Source organism: Gallus gallus, chromosome 3 (assembly GCF_016699485.2).
Source record: "Gallus gallus isolate bGalGal1 chromosome 3, bGalGal1.mat.broiler.GRCg7b, whole genome shotgun sequence".
NCBI lineage: Eukaryota > Metazoa > Chordata > Aves > Galliformes > Phasianidae > Gallus > Gallus gallus.
In genome coordinates this window covers 97,311,464-97,333,360 of record NC_052534.1, presented here as the reverse complement: position 1 = coordinate 97,333,360, position 21,897 = coordinate 97,311,464, and the positions used below count along the sequence as shown (strand labels likewise).

General features: G+C 35.4%; 1 long non-coding RNA gene across 1 annotated transcript in view; it reads left to right on the top strand.

Annotated features, from left to right (window-relative positions):
• Positions 1–3,102: 3,102 nt before the first annotated feature.
• The window catches only part of LOC112532148, a 28,488-nt gene continuing 9,693 nt past the window's right edge, over positions 3,103–21,897 (top strand). The window contains exon 1 of the long non-coding RNA XR_003074564.2: positions 3,103–3,256. This is a non-coding gene — a long non-coding RNA (uncharacterized LOC112532148). The remainder of the gene's footprint in view (positions 3,257–21,897) is intronic.

The following is a 21,897-nucleotide window of genomic DNA, read 5'->3' as shown; positions in this document are numbered from 1 at the left end:
GTGGCTATATCCTTTTAAGTTTCCCTTTGCTGCTCCAAGTTTTACTTCCTAATAATTGCATGATCAAACACAAAATGGCTACACATTAAAGAAACAAAAGTGTCCAATTTTAACTATATAAAAGGACCTTTGCTACACATACTGACACTGAGGAACAAAACCGGGAAATTGATGCACAGCAATTGAGCGATATAAATGCAGAGCAAACACATGAAATTCTCTCTTCAGGTCTCAGTTTCACAAGCCTTTATTCTGCAATGATGTTGCACAAGTATAATATGAGGCAGAACACAGACTTCTGCAATGAATAATGAAGAGCCAGGGCGAGACTTCTGATCCGTGTATAATGACACCTTTTGCTAGCCTCCAAGATCATCAAAGGCACTGTGTGAAGAGCTTCATAATTGTTTTATTAAAGTGTTATTAAGGGTGGGATTCACTGCAATCATTTCTGTTTCTGACAAGAGTATCTAAAGAGATCTTTATGGCAATACTTCCAATTATGAAATTATTCTAGGAATTCAGAAAGCATCACTATGTTCTGCTCCACTATATAGGGGAAACAGGATAAAATTATTTAAACTCCCTGGAAATAAATGTTAACTGCAGCCAAAAATTTGGCCCAGTGTGTAATAATGCCTGGAAAGGACACACAAATTTTCCATTTTTCTGCATTAGAGATGAATCATATTTCTTTGTTTCAGCTGCAAAGCTAAAACAGAATAGAGAAGGTGTATGCCAGGGACAAGGGGGAGAAGGAAAACTTGAATCATTTTGAATTGTTGAAGAGCTCAGTTTAATATGAAAAAAAATATTACAACAATCTGCAAATGAATGAGCCATAGAAGAGGGAAAGCCATACTTTTTGTATTAAATCAGTCCATTCATTTAACAGTTGGATGTGTTGATAGCTGAATTACCATCTGCCATATAACCAGATGTTTTCCATCCATGTTTTAATGAATCTTATTTTTCTAATCAACTTTGCACAGAGTAAAAATCTGCTTTTATGAATCACTACATTTTCCTTCCACTGCACTACTGCGCTACTTTGGTCTGTCAAAATTACAGATTATTTTATCAAATTAAAGTGTTATGTGACTGTACTTCCTTTTATGGTATGAAATGCACCCTCGATTAAGCAATGATTCTCTCCCATCCTTTTAAAAATGAAGTAGTGACACTGCAGGCTTTCCTAAAGTAAGGCTGTGGCGATCCATCTGCAATTTGAGTTAAAGCATGAAGATATTGGAATAATTACCTCCTGCTATTACTCATGGGTTCTTGAGTAATTACCTGTTTCCATTTCCATTTTATTTGATTCAGTAATTACCTTCAGAAAGACTGGTTGGATGTCCACTACCTAAAAGGACTACAGTTAAATTAACCAGTAAAGATTTTTCTAGAATTGTCAGCATGAAATTAAAATGCAATATGATGTATATGAATAGTAAAGCAGTAAAAAATTCTGTGTAACTCTTTTAACTTTCATTTGTTGAAAGTCACAGAAAGTGGCATGGATTTACAAGCAGGGGAAAGAAGATTGACATTTGTTCTCACAGATCATGCAGGCAGTTTACTGCAGAAGAAAATCTATGTTCCGTAGGTCTAATTCGTCACACAGTGTTATATGACCACAATGGTACAGCTTATTACAGGATGAACTTTCATGATATTTGATGGTTTCTATTTTATTTTATAATAGATGTACTAAAGTTTGGTGTATAATACTATTGACTGCTGTTTAGACTCATGATAAGAAGAAATTAAATCTATTAGTCCCAAAATTTGTGGGTTTGGCAAAATATGTAATTTTTCAGTTGGTCTTTAATATCTCTATATGCATAATGCACCCTCAGGAAGCCTATGCTACTAATACAAATGACCAAAAAAAATTTTGAAATGCTTTATATTACATGGTTGATTTATTCACCACTTTAGTTATTATGCCATTTTATAGAAGTAAAGCACCTCCATTTTTAACAGGTAACAAAAATGTTATTTATTTATTTATTTATGTATTTATTTATTTAAAGGCACAAAAAAGAGAACTTACTATGCTTTTTTCACCACATAAGTACTTTCTGGAAGAATTCTCAAGGTAGCACAACTGTTGAGTATTGTTTAAAAAAATAAAAATTGTGGGTTTTGTTGTTATTGTTATTATTTGTTTGTTTTGTTGTTTTGTATTTTGATTTTGTCATAGCTATGTGTCTACTGGTAGTTCTCCTTTTTGTTGTCTCCCAGTGTTCAGCCTCAGGCCTATATTTATACATATTCATTACCACATAGGTAAAACACTGGGGCAGCAGCTTCCTATCCTGCAGAAGATTCTTGGTATGAGCACCTCAGAATCATTTCTTTGGGAAGCATTCACCACTGAGGTTCGTCAGCAAAAGCTAACAAACATTTGCAAAAAGTGAGTCTGGTGAAAAGTAATGTCACAAACACACAGAAGACCAATACAAATATATAAAAGGTCAGAAAATTTGTTACAATTTCCTCAACATGCTTTTCAGCTACAAGCCATACAGTTTGTACTACTGTATACACTGGAATAAGCCTCTGCCCCTCTTGAGTGATTCAGTATTAATCACAATAGAGAAAGAGAGCTAATTACTTTACAGATCAGTGGTTATGTCATCATTTGGTGAAGGAGAGACAAACACTACCATAAAATTTGTTTATAAGTAAATACTTATGCTAAACAGAAAGTTTCAACTAGAAGGCTGACAGCCTGAATTTTGAACAGTCCTTGAGGCAGTGAATTAGAAAACTTACTAGCTTAGCCTGACATCCAGGTTGAAGCCGATTGCATGAGTTAGAGGGTAAACAGGATTCCAAGGGTTTTTTCTCTCAAATTAATATCATAACTTTACAATGCAAGGCAAAGTTATTCTACTCTTGGATCTTGTGAATACAGCCTATTTAACTCTAACTATTTAAAATAAGTTTAAGCCTAGAAAATAAAACTTACACAAAAAAATCATTTACATTTTGAAAAATCTTTTTCACTGAATGGAGAGATAGGAAGTTTACTTTCTGACTTCCTGCTCTCAGTTCTAATTTATCTTTCAATTCAAACATCAAAATGATACAAGTCATTCCAAGGAAAACAGTCAACAAAACCAACAAAAAAAATTAGATATGGCCATGTTGCTTCTATCCCTTACTGATGTAGCACTGCTGTTCCATCACCATTTTGATTCTTCTGCCTCCTTCTCATCTTCTGCTTGGAGGACCCCACTTAACTAAGGTAAAACTCATTTCCACAGTTTTGAAAAGTATAATAATGCTATCTGAGACACTTGATTTCATAGAAAGGTTTACAGGGCCCCTGACTAGGAGATATTGGGGTTGTACTTATTGCAAAGGAAAATATCAGAGTAGATCTTTTCCAGAGGCAAAAGAGTAAAATCTCAGTCTAATAATGGCAATTATTGCCATGGTATTGTTTGTTATGCTTCTGGTCTTCTTGAACAGGAGATACCATTTAGGGATAGAAGATGCCATCTCTAGTCTCCTGACATTTGTCTTTTTGTCTACTTTGTATTGCTGTTGCTGCTTTCTCACTACAGTTTTGCATAATCTTAGAAGAGATTTTATGAAGAATCTGAAATTCCACAATGAATAGCACATGCTCTGTATATTTTTTATTACTATAAGTTAGCATAAATGTCAACATAGAAGAGCTATGTAAGGAGATTGGATATGATTACCCTGAAAAATAGCCTTCCACTCAAAAAGGACTCCTACACAAAGTACCAATAATGCTTCAAGAAAAAGATAATTTAATTCACTAAACATGTATTTTTACTATAGCTCAAAATTTTACTCATTACAGGCCAGCTTCTAAGAACTGTCTTTCTTACTTTAACTTAACTCTTACTTAACTAACTTAACTTTAACTCTTACTTAAGACTAAATATTTCAGACTTTTCTATTAAAAGAGTGAACTGTTTAGTGTAGTTGTGTTTCTAAAGTCATACTTCACTTTGCCGTGTCCAATCTGAGTTGAGGAGGAGCCACACAGGTCAGTTTTAATACCTTGCATTCACACACGTAAGTATTTCATTTTATTCCAATGAAAATAATTTAATTGCAAAGATAATACTTTACAAGCAGGAAAATCTTTATTTGAGCAAACCTGTAATCTTTTAAATTTTGGTCTAATATCTTCCTCCTCTTGGAAATTCCTTCAAATGTGGGGATTTTTTATTTCATAGCTACCTCATCTCTTTCTGTAGTGCATCTCTACAAAGTCAAGTTCTTAGTCCTACATCTAACATTCCACTTCATCATTTGAAAGCACAAGTGGCTTTTTTTTTTCTTGAAATTGTCCCTTTCAGTAATAAAATCTGTGAATTATTATCTTTCCTCTTCCCAAGGATACCTTACCTTCCCTCTCTAAATTTATGTTCCATGAGATCTCATGAAGGCTACAAAACCAATATGCTTATTACGTCCTCTGAGGGAAACCACTATTCACGTTATTTTGGTTCCCCAGTGCCAGGTCTTCAGCATGTTCTTTGAGTATCTGTGAACCTATTCTGAACAAAAAAAACTGGCAGGGAAACAAGACAGCATCCTTTCCATCCATTAGTCAACTAAGTAAGTTTAGATTTAACCAAAGGATAGCAACATCCAGTATATCAACATACTAGCATGAATATGAGTTAATTCTATTTGCTTTATATGGCTTTCCTATGTACATGGCTTATTTAACTTTCAATTCTTCAGAAACTTCACTTGATATTTATCTATAAATACTGAGGATACTGCTATATAAGGACAGCCAGTGTTACTGATAAGAGTGACAATGACATATCGTGCTTTGAGACGGATATGTAAAACACCTGGCCTGCTGGCAGAATGACACTCTGAAGTCTTGAAAGTTCATTAAATTGCTTTAGACAGTTTCCAGAGGGCACACTGTTTAGCAACTGAGGTAACACAATCCTCTATTATTTCCCAGAGCCTGCAACAAATTTGAAATGTATGCTTATTACTTTGCTTTACTGGCCTAACATTTCCTGAAAGGAAAAGCCTGCCAATTCATGTCAATTTCTTATGGTTGTTTTATGACATGAAGAGAGCACTTTTCTACTAAATACTACAAACAAAAGCAAACAAACTTTGTTATCAATGACACTGAACAGAGAATCAACAAAAAGATGAGGGATCCTGGGATCAGCATATTTAAATATCTAAAATCAGTTAAGAAGAACAATTGTAACACATAATAATTTGACTTTTAAAAAGAAAATTGAATGTTTTTATTGTGCCATAAATTTGAAAGGTATCATTTTAGAAGAAATAGAATGCAACTTCTGTTTCATCTTCAGATGATATATGTGTTTTTTGTTGACTTTATCTAGTGTAGCATCTTATTCTCTTATCTATATGATAGAAGTATTAACCAGTGACTCAGTAGAAGCTACATGTGAACAACAGAGAAGCACTCATGCTAATACTGTTTACTAATGAAAAAATTATTAGCATTTCTTTATGTGTTCAACAATATAATAACACCAGACAATATGACCTAATACTTGCTTTATAACAGCTAGTCATTTTCATTGTATTTTGGTGATGTTTAAATAGATATTCCCTCAAAAATTCATTTCTAAAGGCTGAATTATAAATTAATTCTATTTAAAAATCATTTTAATTTCATGGAGATTTAATTGCTCTTTTCAATTCACAGTTACATCATCCTTAAATTTATTCTCATTTTATACAATCAAAACAGTAGAAAAAATCACATGCATTCAACTTTCATAAAGTTCAGGGAAAACAGCCTTTGTATCTGCTAATGTATGGAAAATATTGTTGGCCTTCAAGGCAGTCATTGAACATGCTTGTTTTTATGTGTAGAATAAAATCATGGCATCTAGAGTGGCATTTTTCTGACATTATGGCAAGGATTCCTCCTACTAGAATTCAGACATTTGATCAAAGTGCCTAGGGAGAAAGCAAGCTGACCAAAACTTACAGTATTCAATTCATTAGCAAGAACATCATGTGTTTTAGTTCAACCACCCCTCACCTCTAATATAATGATACTTTCTTGAGAAAACAAGATGTTTGGATTACCTAGTTTATACTTCCAGGACTAGTGAGCAGAGAAGGGTCACTATGGAAAATATAATTTGTATTTGGCAGAGACATAGGAGTTCCAACCAGCATTTCAATAGGAGCTCTCCATGAGAACAAAATGTACTCTGTTATATTCATCTGTTTTTTTTTTTTTTTTTGTCTCCAGGAAAAGATCCTTGTAAATCTATCAAATGCAGATCAGTCAAAAAACTCTTATTTCTTTAGCTTAAAATTTACATTTATTTTATTTTAAAAGAAAAGAAAAAAGAAAGAATAACTGTAATTACAATAACTACAATATTATTTTTGAAAAGTATGAATGGAAAATGAAAATATAAGGAAAGGCAGAAGCAGTCATATGAGTCTTGAAATCAAGCTTGGATGAGTCAGTAAGTTAGAACTCCTTCACAGATCATTGAATCTGATGATGAAATTCATGTTTAAAGCTTTATGACCTGCAAAATAAGTAGTCCAGGAACTGCAGAAGCTGTCCAGTGTGTCAGGGATAAGCAGATGTGTAGCACAGAGTTTAAAATCAAAACAAAAGAGCTTTCCTGTTCTACCCAGTCACTGTTAGTGCATGGTGTGTCTTAAGGAGTCTTTCACACTGACAAAGCCTTGCAGATTTAACAACTTCTTTAGGATTCCACATCTCCCTTCCCAAGATATACAGGATGTAACCATTAACAGGGAATATATTCTTCACATTTTTATTCTCACTTTTTTTTTTTTAACCAAATTGCTTTGAAAATTAGAAGTGAGAGAGTGTCATGTGTCTATGTAAGATAAAAATCAATGTATTTGCTATGATGTATTTACAACAGGAGCTTCTCTCCAGAAGGAAAGACAGACTCTGGTAGTTCAGAAAAGAAACTATGTGCATTAAAATTACTCAAGCTGAAACAATAATTTCTGTGATGACTTCAAATGAAAACATCACTGCCTAATATTGGAAGAAGTGTTCTAATCATTTCTATGTCTTACAAACCCCGCTGGAGTCCATCTAAAGTTGCAGCACACAGAACATGTGGCAAGGAATATGCAAAACATGGAAAAGAGCCAAATAAACCTCAATAGCTTCTCTGAAAATAAATGTGTATTGAGATTTACCCTTCACATTCAGTACTGAAGATTCCAGTCAAGAACTGCAGAGTTGCAAAGATATTAAATAATTGAGAAGAATGTTCTTATACAAAAGGCAAGTCAAACAAGGATGTTGTGTCTTTCTAACTCACTTTTAAATGTTCTCTGAATGAGCCAATACCTTGAAGCAGTATTTTGCTTCTAAATCTGAACTTGGTGTTTTCTAGAAGCACAAAAAGAAAAGAGATCACAACTTTTGGATTAAAACTATTATTTTGGAAATTCTGAATAGATTTCCAAAGAAGTTAGCCCAGGAAAGAAATGCTAACAGAAATACATTTTTCTAACTTGGGCAGAGTTATTAATACAACTCACAGTGCATTGCTACAGATGTAAAAGCTATCAAACTGTCTGGGAAAGTTTTTTCTTTAAATACAGGTCTGCAGATGTTCAATCACTTGGCGTTTGCAAACAGAATAAATATGATGCATACAGTATATATTCCCATTGGCCCTCTGTGACCCAGGCTTGCTTTTCCCTTAAAGAAAACATAAAGCACTGATGCACTGTTCCTTTTCTTTGCTATGAAATTTAATAAAATAATGACAAAAACATTTGCTACTGTATAACAAGCAGTAATCTTTTAGGTCAAGAGTTGAAAGTCACAGCTGAAAACTAGTTATAGAAAGATTTCCTGCTTTCCTGATATTTTTTTTATCCTGTAAGTTGCAATTTTGAAAGCTTGCTAGTAATCCAAAGGGAAAGCTTATCTTCATGCCAGAATAAAATTATGAAATGAAAGGTTCTTTCATAATAACGAATACTCAGAAACCTGCAATTTTTGCAAATTTAATTTGTTGTCTATTGTACATTCAAAACGAAAAAGGCAAATTTATTTCACATTAATTATTGCAATGGAAGAAATATCTGAGGTCTACATTAGCATCATTCCAAGATCATACTTGGCTATTGTCTTCAAATGGTCCTTGTTCATTCATTGGTATTTGAGGTAGAATATATTTTATTTTGTTTTCTTCTGTTTCCTTTTTTACAGTATGAAAGAAGCACATTTTTATGAAAATTTTCAGTGGTAGCTGAAATGTGACAAAAGAAGACATATATATCTTGTGTCATACACGGATAGCTATTCTGTAACAGCTCTACTTTAGTAGCTCTACAATTCTTTAAATAGAGTAAGAGCCTCTCATTCTCTTTATTTTCATTTATTTCTCACAGTGAGAAGGGTGAGCAAGAATGCTTTCATGATCAAACAGTTCCTTCATGTGAATTAACACCTATGTGTACATAAGTACCATCATGGTAAAGTAATTTATAAATCCAGGATTCTAGTTTGGAATTTCAGCATTGATTTTAGATGAAAATATTCTCTTTCCTGACAGAAATCCAGGGGAATCAATTCAAATTAATTCTATTTACTTGAAATATAAATGTATATAATGATCTTCTCTCTGCTGCAAAGCAGTACATGTGACTGTTTTAAGCTCTGATGCGTATCTGGTTGAGTTACTCAGAGTAACTTGAAAAGACAAAAGAGCAGGGAAATCCTACTTTACAGATATAATAAATCCCATTTTTCTTTTTAGAAATGGAGGGGATAGGTTCTGCTAATTCTAACCCCGTTTTACTACAGATACACCTGTACTTTTTATAGAGATACATCGGTGGCACGTAGACCATATGGTAAGTGTAGAAAATACATTTTATGACATGAAAGAGTATCAGGTGCTTGGTTTTATTTCCTCATTTTATTCACTGGCACCTGCATTTAAATACAAAATGAAAAGCAACTAGCCAACCAACCAACAAACAAACCCACAAAAAGACTCTTCTCTCTCCAGTAAGTTATGATAATACATTTATGATAATAAATAATTCATCTATACTTTGTAAGCATCTGAGAGAATCCTAGATTATATTTTAATCTAGCTTCATCATTTACACAGATATAAAGAGGGGGTAAAATACAGAGCAAACCGAATATCTGTCAAGTTAGTAACATAGTATAAAGTAGGTTCATTCTTATCACGTGCATTTGTCCATATTCCATAGCAAGTCTGTGCATGGTATACAAGAATTAAAGTTCAAGGCTGATCAGCATATTTGCATTAAGATTTAACAATCCTAAATTCTAAATTAGGAGCAGATGAATTTGACCAGTGAAGAAATATAAGGTTAAAAAACCACTAGGTCATTTAAATCTACGCAGTTTGGATAGGCAAAATTATACTCAACATTAGCTGATTATTCAGTTCATAACTGAAAAAAAGCATGAGATAATGTCACTAAAAAGTTCTGCAACACTCATTACTTTCAGTAAACAGAAAAAGAAATACTTCCCTTGATCTTTTTTTTTTTTTTTTGAGAAATGCACCATTTTCCCTCCATCTGTAAATATTCTTTTATCTGATTAAAATTACAGATCATTTATTCCATCAAAGACAGTGCCTCTTAACTGCCACATTTGTTTTTCTATATGAATATATAGAATGACACCTACAATTGACTGCAAATGGAAATAAGTATGCAAGGAAATTCAGCTTTTTTTTTTTTCACAATATTGAATCAATCTGAGTCTTAAACAGAATATTCTTCAAAGGTTTGGCACAAAAGTCCAGTAAAGGAAATTGATGTGATTAATTTGACTTGAATACCATTAGTTGAACCATTCACTAACCCATAGAACTGTGTCTTCCTGCCTATGTGACATGACAGCTTTATCCTTACAATGTCGGCTTTGTTCCCTTGATTGCAACCTGTATCTAATCAGGTCTTGTCTGAATTTAGAAAGCACCTTCTTTAGGTCATTTTTCATGCTGGACTTGCACAATGAAGCTTTTGGGAGGTTCAAAAATAAAGTAAAAAAAAATAATAATAATTTAGAGAATGTTAATATGAAAGAGAAACAGACTTGTTTGAAATTTTCTGTAGTACCTTTTACTTAAAAGTCACAGAAGCCCCTTTTTTAAGTTCTAAGATGACTTACACTCCTTCTTCCCTTCACTGTCAATTCTAGTGACTTTCCAAAGTAGAATTCAGGTTCAGTTTCTCAATATAATGACTTTTTTATGTTCAGTGATATTCAAAAACCTCCGTAGAATCATACCAATTTCAGTGTGACTTCTGCTGGTCAAAGTTAGTGAGGAATCTTGTTCATAATACTCTGATGCTGATGAACTCACCAACAATATGGAAGGCAAAGGTCTGAGTTCTTGAGGACTTGAAATATGAAGTCATACATTGTGGACAACTGTCTTAAACTATACTCCCTGGTCTATTCTGGAGTCAGTCTAAATTTCAGGCGGAAGGAAGGTGATGGAAAGTTGTTTTCTTTTTCCACAACACTGAAAGGTCTCGGATATTGCAGTGTAATAGGGAAAGAGATGATCATTACTTCTTTGAATTCAGACAACATTTGTTTTAATTATGTGGGAAACCACATGAACTCGGTATGGATAAAAATAAATTTGCAGTAGGCATCTTGTAAGTGCTCTATTTTGACCAATGGATTGAGTAGAGCAGAAGTCCTATGGGGGGAAAAATCACATAGGATGATCAGACATCTGTTCTTTGTATGTGCCCCAGTCTCCGCAGGCGAAATAACTCTCCATTTCCTGTACATATTACAGACACTTACTAGACATTAAAAGAATGTGAAGTACCATTGTGGGTTGTGGAAGGCATTTATTCCAGCAGTGATAAGATCGTTCACTTTGCCTCCCTCATGCTTTTCATCCAATTGCTTGCTAACATCCGTTCCTTCATCTCTGTCACTTCTCTGATTCTCCTCTCTTCTCTGTCTTTTCCAGACTCTCTTCTCTCCCAAAACATAACTTCTAGTCTTAATTACAGTGCCCTCCTCCTCCTTTGGTGAAAACAACATCCCCAAGGAAATAAGCTAGCAAATTTTAAGATTTCATTCCATAAATTATGCGCAGTGTAGCTTTTCTAAGCCTGATAAAGTGGCCATATTTAAGCAATTTTCAAGACATGTCAGAAAGCAAACTTTGAAATTGTGTTGGTCATGTTCTTCCTCCCCCTAGACAAATTCCAAGTTCCTATCTATATATACACATATTAGGGTGGTAGAGCTTCACCATGAAGCAGCTGTAAGGATATCTTTGGATGGCCAAGACAAGGCTTTTTTGGAAAGAGTAGAGTTACTTAAGGCGGAAGAGGGAAAAAATATCCAGTCTGAGTTTCTGCTGGTTAAATTGTATTTTTCAAAAATTATGAAACACAAAAATATTCCTCATACTGGAAAGCATAGTTAATAGATACTGATACATCTTAAATCAAAGCCAAATGAGAACATAGTCTATTCTCATTAGTAGGATAATTTCAGCTTGCACATTTTAGTAGCTCCACTGAGATACATAAGATTAAATCAAGACATGCAGTATCTCCATTAAAAAAAAAAAAAATTAAAAAAAAAAAAACAGCATAAAATAAACTAAAAACAGTGTGACTCATCTGACTGCCATTAGAACAGGGAGAGTATCTCCAGAAACATAACACAAAGGGTCTGAACTCAAAAGAAGCAAATTAAACTGAATTTAAGAATGCTGTACAAAATAATGTTCAGACAAAGGTGATCTATGCCATTGTTCTTGTGAAGAAAATAGTACATGAAATATAGAAAGCAGGATAAAGGGGGTTGGCAGAAAAATGTTTGTAGCCACTATAAATTATAAAAAAAAAACATTTCTCCTTGGAAACAAAAAAATCATTACAATGTGTCTGCAACCAGAGAAATGTATCTTGTTAAAATATAGATTTTGCTTAAAGAATTCCAGCTATCTGCATGGTGCACCTGTTACTTACCATGCCAGAGATTATTACCATGGGGTTTCTCTTTCCCCACTCAGGTATGCTGTAGTTGACAAAGACAAGAAGTATGTAATAAGATTCATCTTAACGTAGCACAAAGCAAATACACACTTTCTTCTTTGCAGGAGAAATTAATAAAGTAATGAAGCACTCAGAACCATAATAGAGAAAAAAGCAGGCTGGAGCAATATTATAATTTAATCTTGAGATGCTCAGTTGCTCAACATTAGAATCTTTTGTTCAGCTAAACAAATTCTGATTCATTTATATCTGATGAAGGTTTCACACCGTGGCAAGTACCTGGGAGGAAAATAGAAACTGTATGAATAGAAAATTAAAAGTCTATAGAAAATACATTTTGTCTGTTGTTTACTTTTACTTACATTTTCTGAACAACTGAAAAAAAAAAACACAAGATGGATTCTGATTAGAATTATACAAAATATATTTTGGCATCAGAAGAATTAAAGCTAAATACACAAGCAGGTAAATACTGATGGCAAAAGTTTATGGAAAATGTATACTTTCCCAGAAGTTCAGGAACCATAAGGCAATCATAATCACAAATGAAATGAATGTGAATACTGCCTATTTATGTCTAATCTCCAATGTGTGGGGAGAAGGAGAGAGAAGGAGATGGAATTTTAAGAAGTATCAGCAAAAAACAAGGCTCAAAAACTGTGCTGAACCCACACTGAACCTATGTGTCAATTTGAAAAATTCCATGAGCCAGAAATGTTAGATGGGAAGTAAGTGACCCTAGCTGCTTTTAACAGCAATGAGTATGAAATAACTGTAACATGTAACCAAGCAAAATGTGTATTATGAGTCTGAAACAGGCATCTGTGTTCAACATTCTTGTAAAAATCACTGGACAATATCATATGTGCAAAAATATGCATATTATTCAGTTCATATATGAAGCCTGGTTGAAAAGAGATAACTGGGATAGGTTGCACTTAAAAGGCAATAAACTAGAATTTTATCTCTAATTTTATCCTATCAGTAGTAACACTGGAGAGAAGGAAGACTAAGAGTCATAACTGATTTTTACAAAGAAATGTGTGCACTTTCATAGTGCTTTTCATCTGAAGACCTCAAAACTTTAATGAACACTAAACCTGATTCCTCATCCCTTTATTCCTGGATGGTAATTGATTTTAGTAAAAAACATATTACTACAATTCTACAGACAATAATTTATATTGGCTTTGTGTAACTGTTGATTATTTCATAACTTCCAAACAATCCTATGGAGGCCAATGATAGATAAAGAGTGTTAAGCTCTTTGAAGTCTTTTGTTACGAATAGCATGTGCATGTCTCCTAAATACCTTAGCTACGTGTTGCTTAGTAACCTATGGGAAACCTCAGCAACACCAATTTCCTTGGATCTACAAGCCTTCTCTCTGACATACAGAATTTTCCTAATCTTTTTTTTTTCACAAATTCCATTGCTTCTTTTCCTTTTCATCCTTATTACTCTCTTCCAGTACCTGAAATGTGTTTATAGTGAGAGGGTGGTAGGTTTCTTCTCACTGGTGACAGGTGACAAGACAAGGGGAAATGGCCTCAAGTTGCGCCAAGGCAAGTTTAGGTTGGACGTTAGGAAACACTTCTTTACACAAAAGGTGGTTAAGCACTGGAATAGGCTCCCCAGAGAGGTGGTTGAGTCACCATCCCTGGATGTGTTTAAGAGCTGTTTGGATGTGGTGTTCAGAGATATGATTTAGCAGAGGGTTGTTAGAGTTAGGGTACTCTGGTTAGGCTGCGGTTGGACTTGATGATCTTTGAGGTCCTTTCCAACCTGAGTAATTCTATGATTCTATGATTCTTTACCAGAGGTTTATTTATTTATTTATTTATTTATTTACAGAACCACAGTTTAAGTGGGCAGGGCCCTCTGAATCCATTGGGCCCAGCCCTGCTCCAGCAGGGACACCTAGAGCAGTGTGTCCAGCATCATGTGCAGGGGCTTTTGGAGATCTCCAAAGCCACTGGGCAGCGTGTGCTCCATCACCCACATTGCACAGAAGTGCTCCTGGTGTTCAGAGGGAACCTCTTGTGCACCAGTTTGTGCCCATTGCCTCTTGTTCTGGCACTGGGCACTACTTAAAAGTTCACTCTTTTTGGCTAAGAAATATCAGGATTTATTCATTTTCTCACCGAATGGGGATGGCATAGCCTTCACACGTGTCCTTAGTTAAACTGAGTTAATTTGCTTCTCATGAGTACATGTAGGCAGGTACTGCAGTTCAGCTGACCTGCCTATACTTGAGATGGTGTTTTGCTCAGATGAGTAAACAGACAATTAGCCCATTCAGGAGTTAAGTCTTGTTTCAAATAAAGCTTCTCTTGCTAAGGAAACCTATGTCCAATTGAATATCAGACTCTTCTTAATAATAGATGTAGAGGCATCAAGCATCTGTTAACATTTGCTAACTATGCAACCTAAGCATAACTGTTGGCCTTTTTATCCCACTGCTTTTGAGGTGTCCTGTTTCCTTTTTGTTTACTGTAAAGTGCCTGCAATTAATCTGCAAGCACGTTCCACCAAGGAGTCTCTTGTGCAGTTTTATTTGTTGTGTGATACCTATTGAGATGGATTTATTCTACCTCTGACAAATTTATCCAAGTCCCTATATAAATACTGGAAAATAAACATGCCATTCTCTGGGTTTCATTGTTTGTTCTGGACTATTGTAACACTTATCCATGATGCTGCCTTGATTGATGTTGATAAAAAATTGAGAAATTCTTGTGAGCTTTATGGAATATTTACACAGTACCTAAATCATCTTTCCACTTAATCTATTTGGGATGAGAGATGTGGTTTTGATTGACTATCCTCAGATCATTGACTTTCTCTCAGTTTGATTTGTGTGTTTTTTAAAACATTCATACACTAGCAATAAGCCTCTGATATCTAAACCACAGAGGAGATATTTTGTTTATGCATATTCATAGGTGATTAAAGAAAATTGTACTTGTTTATTTTGCCCATCTGAATTATAATATTATCCGTATTGATTCCTGCCTTAGAAAATCCTGCTTAAAATACATGTGAAAAAGGGCAGGAATTCCCCATACACCTGTTCATGGTAAATTCTATTTTGAAATAAATCTTATGCACAAAAGGCCATAAGAATAAAAATTCATACTTGTTATTATTTTACTGGAATGATTTTGTAATGCAAATTGAGCAGCTTTAGTATTCAATTACTTTTGTGCTTATATAAATGGTAGGATTAACATAGTCATACTATAGCTTCAGCATTTTGTATTATAAAAATTCAGCCAATTTCAGCAGCTGCAGTTAAATGGTATCCTGTGGTCCAAATACTGAAACTGAGGTACTGGTAATAGAAATGCTACTTTTGGACACAATTGTGATAATTAGAATACTGCATAATTTCTGAGTCACTGTCATGAATAAGCATTAAAGGGGAAAAAAACAAAAAACCAAACAATAAATGTACAGCAGTTTAGTGGCTCAGGTAGAAGGGACAAAGTGATTCCTGTGCATGATCATGATTTTCACAAAACTTCAGGTACGTGAGCGACTTTGGCATCACCCTGTGATGAGGAAATGTAGGGTAGAATACAAATCAGCAAAAACTTCAGGTCTTTTGTGAATGGGTCCCATGGGTGCTGTCCGTATAAACTGCATCAGCAGAAAATACATCATCAGGATCATCCATAAGCTTTTTTTTTTTTTTTTTAATTTTTAGTGTATTGTATTGTATTTTTTATTTTAATTTCATTTCATTTTTAAATTTTTATTTTATTCTTTTTATTAATTTATATTATTATTATTTTACTTTTTATGGTAGTGGAGAGGCAAGGCAGATGTAGAACTGGAGGCTAAAGAGCCTTGCATCTATAAAGTTCCAGATGTACCCAGAATTAATATGGCAACTACAGACACTGTTATTACATTTTCCTGAAGTTATGTGGGAAAAGACCATGGTTAAAAAAAAAAAAAAATCCTCATTCTCTCACGCAAGAGTCTTGACTGTACTTGTGCTGGGGGAGAGCAATAAGTTAATGAAAAAAAAAATGTTCTCTTCATAGTAAATAAGCCCTGCAGAGCCACTAATTCATTAAGGTAGGTCCTTTCAGGGACTAGACTCTGGACTCTTCCTATAGTGATAGCAATGCATACTCTTTAACAAAATAGCAGTTTATCAACCATGCATGATGAAGCAGAGAGGGAAGCAGTAACTGCTGCTATCATCTTAACCATACAATAGCATTTGGGTATAACTATTTAATTTGAGATAATGCCTTAATTAAAAAGCTAACAGACAGATAAGAATGAGATCAAACCATGACTCCTCCTAAACCCCCACCCTACTGTGTGGCATTCAGAATGTCTCAAACTTTGGGTCTGTTATAGGGATCCTCACTCCTTAAGGGGTGAGTCTCAGTGTGTCTATGAGCAACGGGAAGGATTTGCATGTGTTTGATATATACTGTCAAGTCATTTAAATATAATCAAATTTCTGGTGAATGACATAAGTAACTAAAGAATTGATCAAAGAGGCAATAACAGAAGCTGGAAAAGGAGTTACAACATCTTCAGCATCAAAAATGGAAGGTATGGACCAGTTCCTATGTACACACCATGCCGAACTTCCTACATTTATGTAGAGAAGCTAGCGAGCTGAGGTTTTGTCATCCTTGCATTATTGAAAGGAAACCGGTGTGACATCTTATTTTGCTGCAAAGTTAGGAAAAATCTATCATGGAACAAAAATTTTTAACTTTATTAAAGATTAATGTACAATACTGTTTTCTGTTTTCCAGGGAGGTCGTCAGGTCTGTGGATCTATCATCCACAATATCATCACCACTTCCTATCATCAGAGCCTAATACATAAAAGGGATGAGGCAGCTGTCAATTCAACAGTTGAGTTAACACCAGTCTGTTTTCACACTTTGAATACACAACTGAATTGTTTCATTGGGTCTGTCAAATGGGCTACTACAGGCAGTAGCTCTTGCCATTACATGAGAAACAGCAAGCACCTGTCAAATTGTTAGTCTGGACCACTACTACAGTCTGGCTCCATTTTGACAGCTCTTTTGTTAGGAGTGCATTGCAGGGGTGGAAACAGAGAAACTGTAAACCATGTTGACCAAGAAAAGCCACTGCTCTGACAATGGTTGTCACCTTAGGTGACATAGCAAGATCACTGTGACAAATGTGGTCTGAGACAGCTAATTCTAATAACTCCATTAACACCTGATCTAGCTGACTCTTAGTCAGCACATAAGGCTCCTCCACTTTTGAGTTTATCTCTTCAGTAGGTGGCAACTGGATAAAATCAGACTGCCCCACTGTGTTCCTTCTTTGATCACGTGCTTAGCGCTTGTTATGACTTGCAGTGAGATTTATGTACTGATCATGACAAAACGTCTATAATCAATTAAATTCACTGCTGATACTTCCTTTTGATAATTTCCTAATCTGGCAGTGCTTCCAGTCCTCTTGACATATTGCCAATATTCCTGAGACACAGCTCCACATTAGTAAACATCCCTCACAGAAGAGAATGCTTGGTTCAGGATAGGGCCTTGATACCCACAGGTGAAAAGAAGAACCCCTTTCACTGCCAAAATGGGATGGTTTTGTGAAGCAGCCCTCACCTGCCAACAAGACAAGGAGTATGTTGCAGTGCTGCAACACGTCTTTGCCCCAGATGGATAGCTGTCTTGGAGAAGTTCTGTCTGTCATGCTTGTTGGAATTACAGTAATATGTATACTTCTGTAACCTGGGAACTGTGTAGATCATTTGTATGTATCATTTGTAAACTCTTCTGGGAGTTATTAAGGAGGAGGTGCACAAGTCAGTGCTTTGTATCTCAGAGCTTAGCTTTGTTCCAGGAACACTGCTATCATTCAGAAACACCTCTTCTCTCCTGTATCTGAAATTTGTTCTTCCTGCATACAAAAAATGTTCTTCAAGCATACAAAAAATGTGTTTTCCTCACAGCTAAAGGAAATGATGCTTCAAATTTTCCAGATTCTAGGACATAATTTTAAAGAAAAATGAGAGTTATTAAAAGAAATCAAGTGATAAGCCAGCTGCTTCTTTTAGGAATGTAACTTCATTAGGTGGATGCTTAGTTTCAGCAGAATGAAACAAAAAGCTGAGACTAGTAATTTGGATTTTAGGATTTGGACCTACATGCAGAGAAAATCTAAGTTTCTCTGAAGTTAGCTAATATGACTGGCAATATGGAAGTAGCAAGTAAACTAAATATGAAGGTGTACGATTTTGAGAAAGTTGGTTTATAACCAAACTGCTGGCTTATAATGTGGTGAAGAATTAGAGTCTGAATTACCTATCTGGATTATTGCTTACAGGGAAGTTTTAAGCAATTAAATTCCTATAGAGGCATTTTAAATCTCAGTCCTGTTCTGAATTTTGTAATGGTATGAGTAAACTGTTGCATGGAACCATTTCGACAAGTGCTTTTAATTGGTTGCTTTGTGAGGGATACATATGGCTCCTTAGGTAGGAATCACATTGGTCTCAATGGTCTCAGCCTTATGCTTGAGGCAACGTGGGGCTGTGATGCCCTGAAGGAACAGAGCAAGCATCATGCATCTCTCAGGAAAACCGTTTCCTCAGGGGTCTGTTCTGCCCTATGGGCTAGTCAAAAGAGAGATGAGTCTGAGCTGACTCTATCATGTGCTTCTGGTGCTTTGCAGTGAATAAAGATCCTAGCCAGCAACATTGGATGGAGTCCACTTAATATGTCTCGGTACTTTTACAGCCAAATATAAACCTCACAAAATGTGGTCCTTTCCACATACATCTGCCTCTTTCATCCTTAATTATATCATATATATCCATATTTCATAGGGTTCTAGCACAAATGTAACTGGAAGAAGATGAGGGAATTACCATCCAAATAAATGACTCTTGTGGTGAAAAGTGTTATGAATGTCAATCAGCGCACTGCACCTGCAAGCAAAGAGCATGTTACCTGCTGCCCAGTGCCAATAGTAATTACAGGTTTGGTAAGAGAGCAGGGAGTTCAATGGACAGCACTCAAGCGACTAAATAAATTCCAACCTATAGAAATATGTGTGTTTACACTCTGGTCTTGCAGTCTGTATTATCCATTTGCTCATTTCAAGGCAAAAATCAGAAAAATAATTATCTTTTCAGCAGAAAAAATACTAGAGCTGTAGAAATTTCCATTGATTAATCCAGAAATTACCCAGAAACTTGAAACATTTGTACACCATAACCTGTAATTTTGCTGACGGTCTACAGCAAGGCTCTCAGAGCCAAGAGGGTTCAGCTAAGGTGACACAGTAAATGTAGAAACATGCTGCACTAAAGCTGCATAGAATTTCAACTCACATCGTTAGCTTCAAGGATAATAACTGTGAACTCCAGGGCAAACTTTCCTTATAGAGAACTAATGAGTTTTTGCAATACCTCAGAACATCCTGTACCTGCTCATGAGCTCTGAGATAAACAAGCAGGAAGGAAAATAATTGTCATTGCTCCTATCTCCTTCTAGTCCTATGGTTCCCTGCTACTTAGTGGTATCATTTTACCACCAAATATCTCTTCAGAATTCTGGATGAAATTGTTCCTCTCCATGAATCTAAAACAGAACAATTTGGTTGAGGCGTTGTAAAGAATTGAATGTTTTATGTGCTCCATATTCCTACAAGTTCATTTCAAATTCATTATATTTTTAATAAGAGTGGGGGAAATATCCAACAGAATGATGTATTATCAAACCAGTTTTATGTGAACCAGAAAATTGGATAACAATATTCAGCTTTTTGTAAAAATAGTTTGGAATATTTTATATTTAATTTGAACATATCATTTTGTTCCTTTTCATTGTGAATTGCACATCAGAGCTAACTGTTAAAGTCAGCTGCATTATGATTAAAATAATACGTGGTGCATCATATCTAGCATGCCAAAATGAGATTAATTAAGACTACAAAAACAAAACATTTTGACATAATGAAATAAAACAGTATTAGTGATTTAATAAAAAAAATAATTCCCCATTTGCAGGAAACATTAAAAATATGGATTTTTTTAAAAAGAAAACCTGACATCCAAACATAAATTAAAGGACACTAGAAATATATAATGTTAGGCTTTTGAAACTAAATCAAACCCTGTATAATTTGATCTATAGTTTTCCAACCTTGCTTAGGTGGAAATGTATACTGGGTCCATACTTTTCGCATACAAATCAAACATATAAAGCTGCCTCATGTCTACAGTCTCAAAGCAAGGCCTTCCTCTTTGCTTTAGATATAGAGTATACGTCATCTTCACATGATGCTGGCCCTTGCCACTTAGTTCAGGGGTGTGGAGCTACTCACACCCCCAAGGAGCTCAGGAGAAGGTCTCTTCCTCCAGATCCAGAGAGATCTGCATATGTTTTCTGGCTGTAGTTATTGATATTCATCACAGCACTGCAGTAGCTCTCACCACCTCTCACTTCTCAGACTGATATCACATTCCAGACTGTCCTGAAGATGTGCCTAAACACTCCGGACAACTGCTGCATTTACAGTACTAAAGTCATTTACTCCACACAACAAGGCCTTGTCCCATGCCTGTTGGTGGCTTGCATCTATGTGGCCTCTCTGGATCAGACCAGATCATAGTCTTCTACGCATCTTGCCTTGCACCTCTGGATTCAGTCCAGTAACGTAATCAGAGCCAAAGCTCATTCTTTGGCCTTGACTGCCTGCAGACTTAATTTCCAATTCTTTTCTGCTATTACATTCTGCAGTAACATTTAGACACAGTATTGGGAATAGAAACTGAATAGCACTAGCTAAACAAACACTGTGCATGTGACTACATTAACAGTCTAGATGATAACTGGACTCATCTCTATGTTACTGACTTTACTAACAAAGAAGTAGACCTGTAGCTGAGACAGAAGCATGAGTTTTTGGTTTTTTGTTTTTTTTATATTAAATTTTAGAACACATAGAGTAAGGTGAGTGTGTGCCACAAATAACCAGAGTGGGTTTTGTATACAGTGAGAACATCATGCACAGCCTGTGATGAGGCTAAATAATGTGTGGTGATAACCACAGATATGCTGTGGTCCTGGAGGAATACTAAAGTGCTGGAGGGCTGAAAATGGTTGAGGGAGCAAACCTGATGTTTAGGTAGTTTGTGTTGCCCATCAGAAAAAGTCTATGGACAAAACACTGCTGAAACCACATGCAGGTTTCATCCCAGAACTAACATATGCAAAGAGAATCACTCCCCAGAGAGAATCAAAGTGAACTAATGCATGCACAATGTGGATACCATCAGAGCTTTGACCTCTACCCAAGAGTAAAGGAGAGGCAACTGGTTTGCCAGTACAGACTCACCTCAGTACAGCTCTCTTGGTGCAGTTCCAGTCTGAATTAAAACAAAAAGTTTGAAAGAATCTGCATCTTTGCCCCATCAGACAATGGAGGTCTCTGTTCCCACTCAGAGTTTTAGAATGATGACAGTAACATTAAAATGGTGTATTCATCCACACAGTGGTTTTGTGTGACCCTGTATGTACACTCTTGCCATGCTTCATAAAACCATTCCTAGATTACACAAGCCTGGAGAAATGCTGATTAAGCTGTACAGTAAATCTGAGCCTGAAACATGGGTAATTAACCACTGCAGCAGCTGCCAATAACTGCAGGGCAAGAGCTTCTTTTAATTTTACTTCAAAAGCTGAAGGAAGCAACATTTGATTGTAAGACTTCAGCCAACTACAGAATAAAATTGAGGCTTGTATTTCTTTGCCTTTCAAATAACAAGAGGAAAATTACCAGCGCTTTCTTCATGAGACAACAACTCTAAATCAG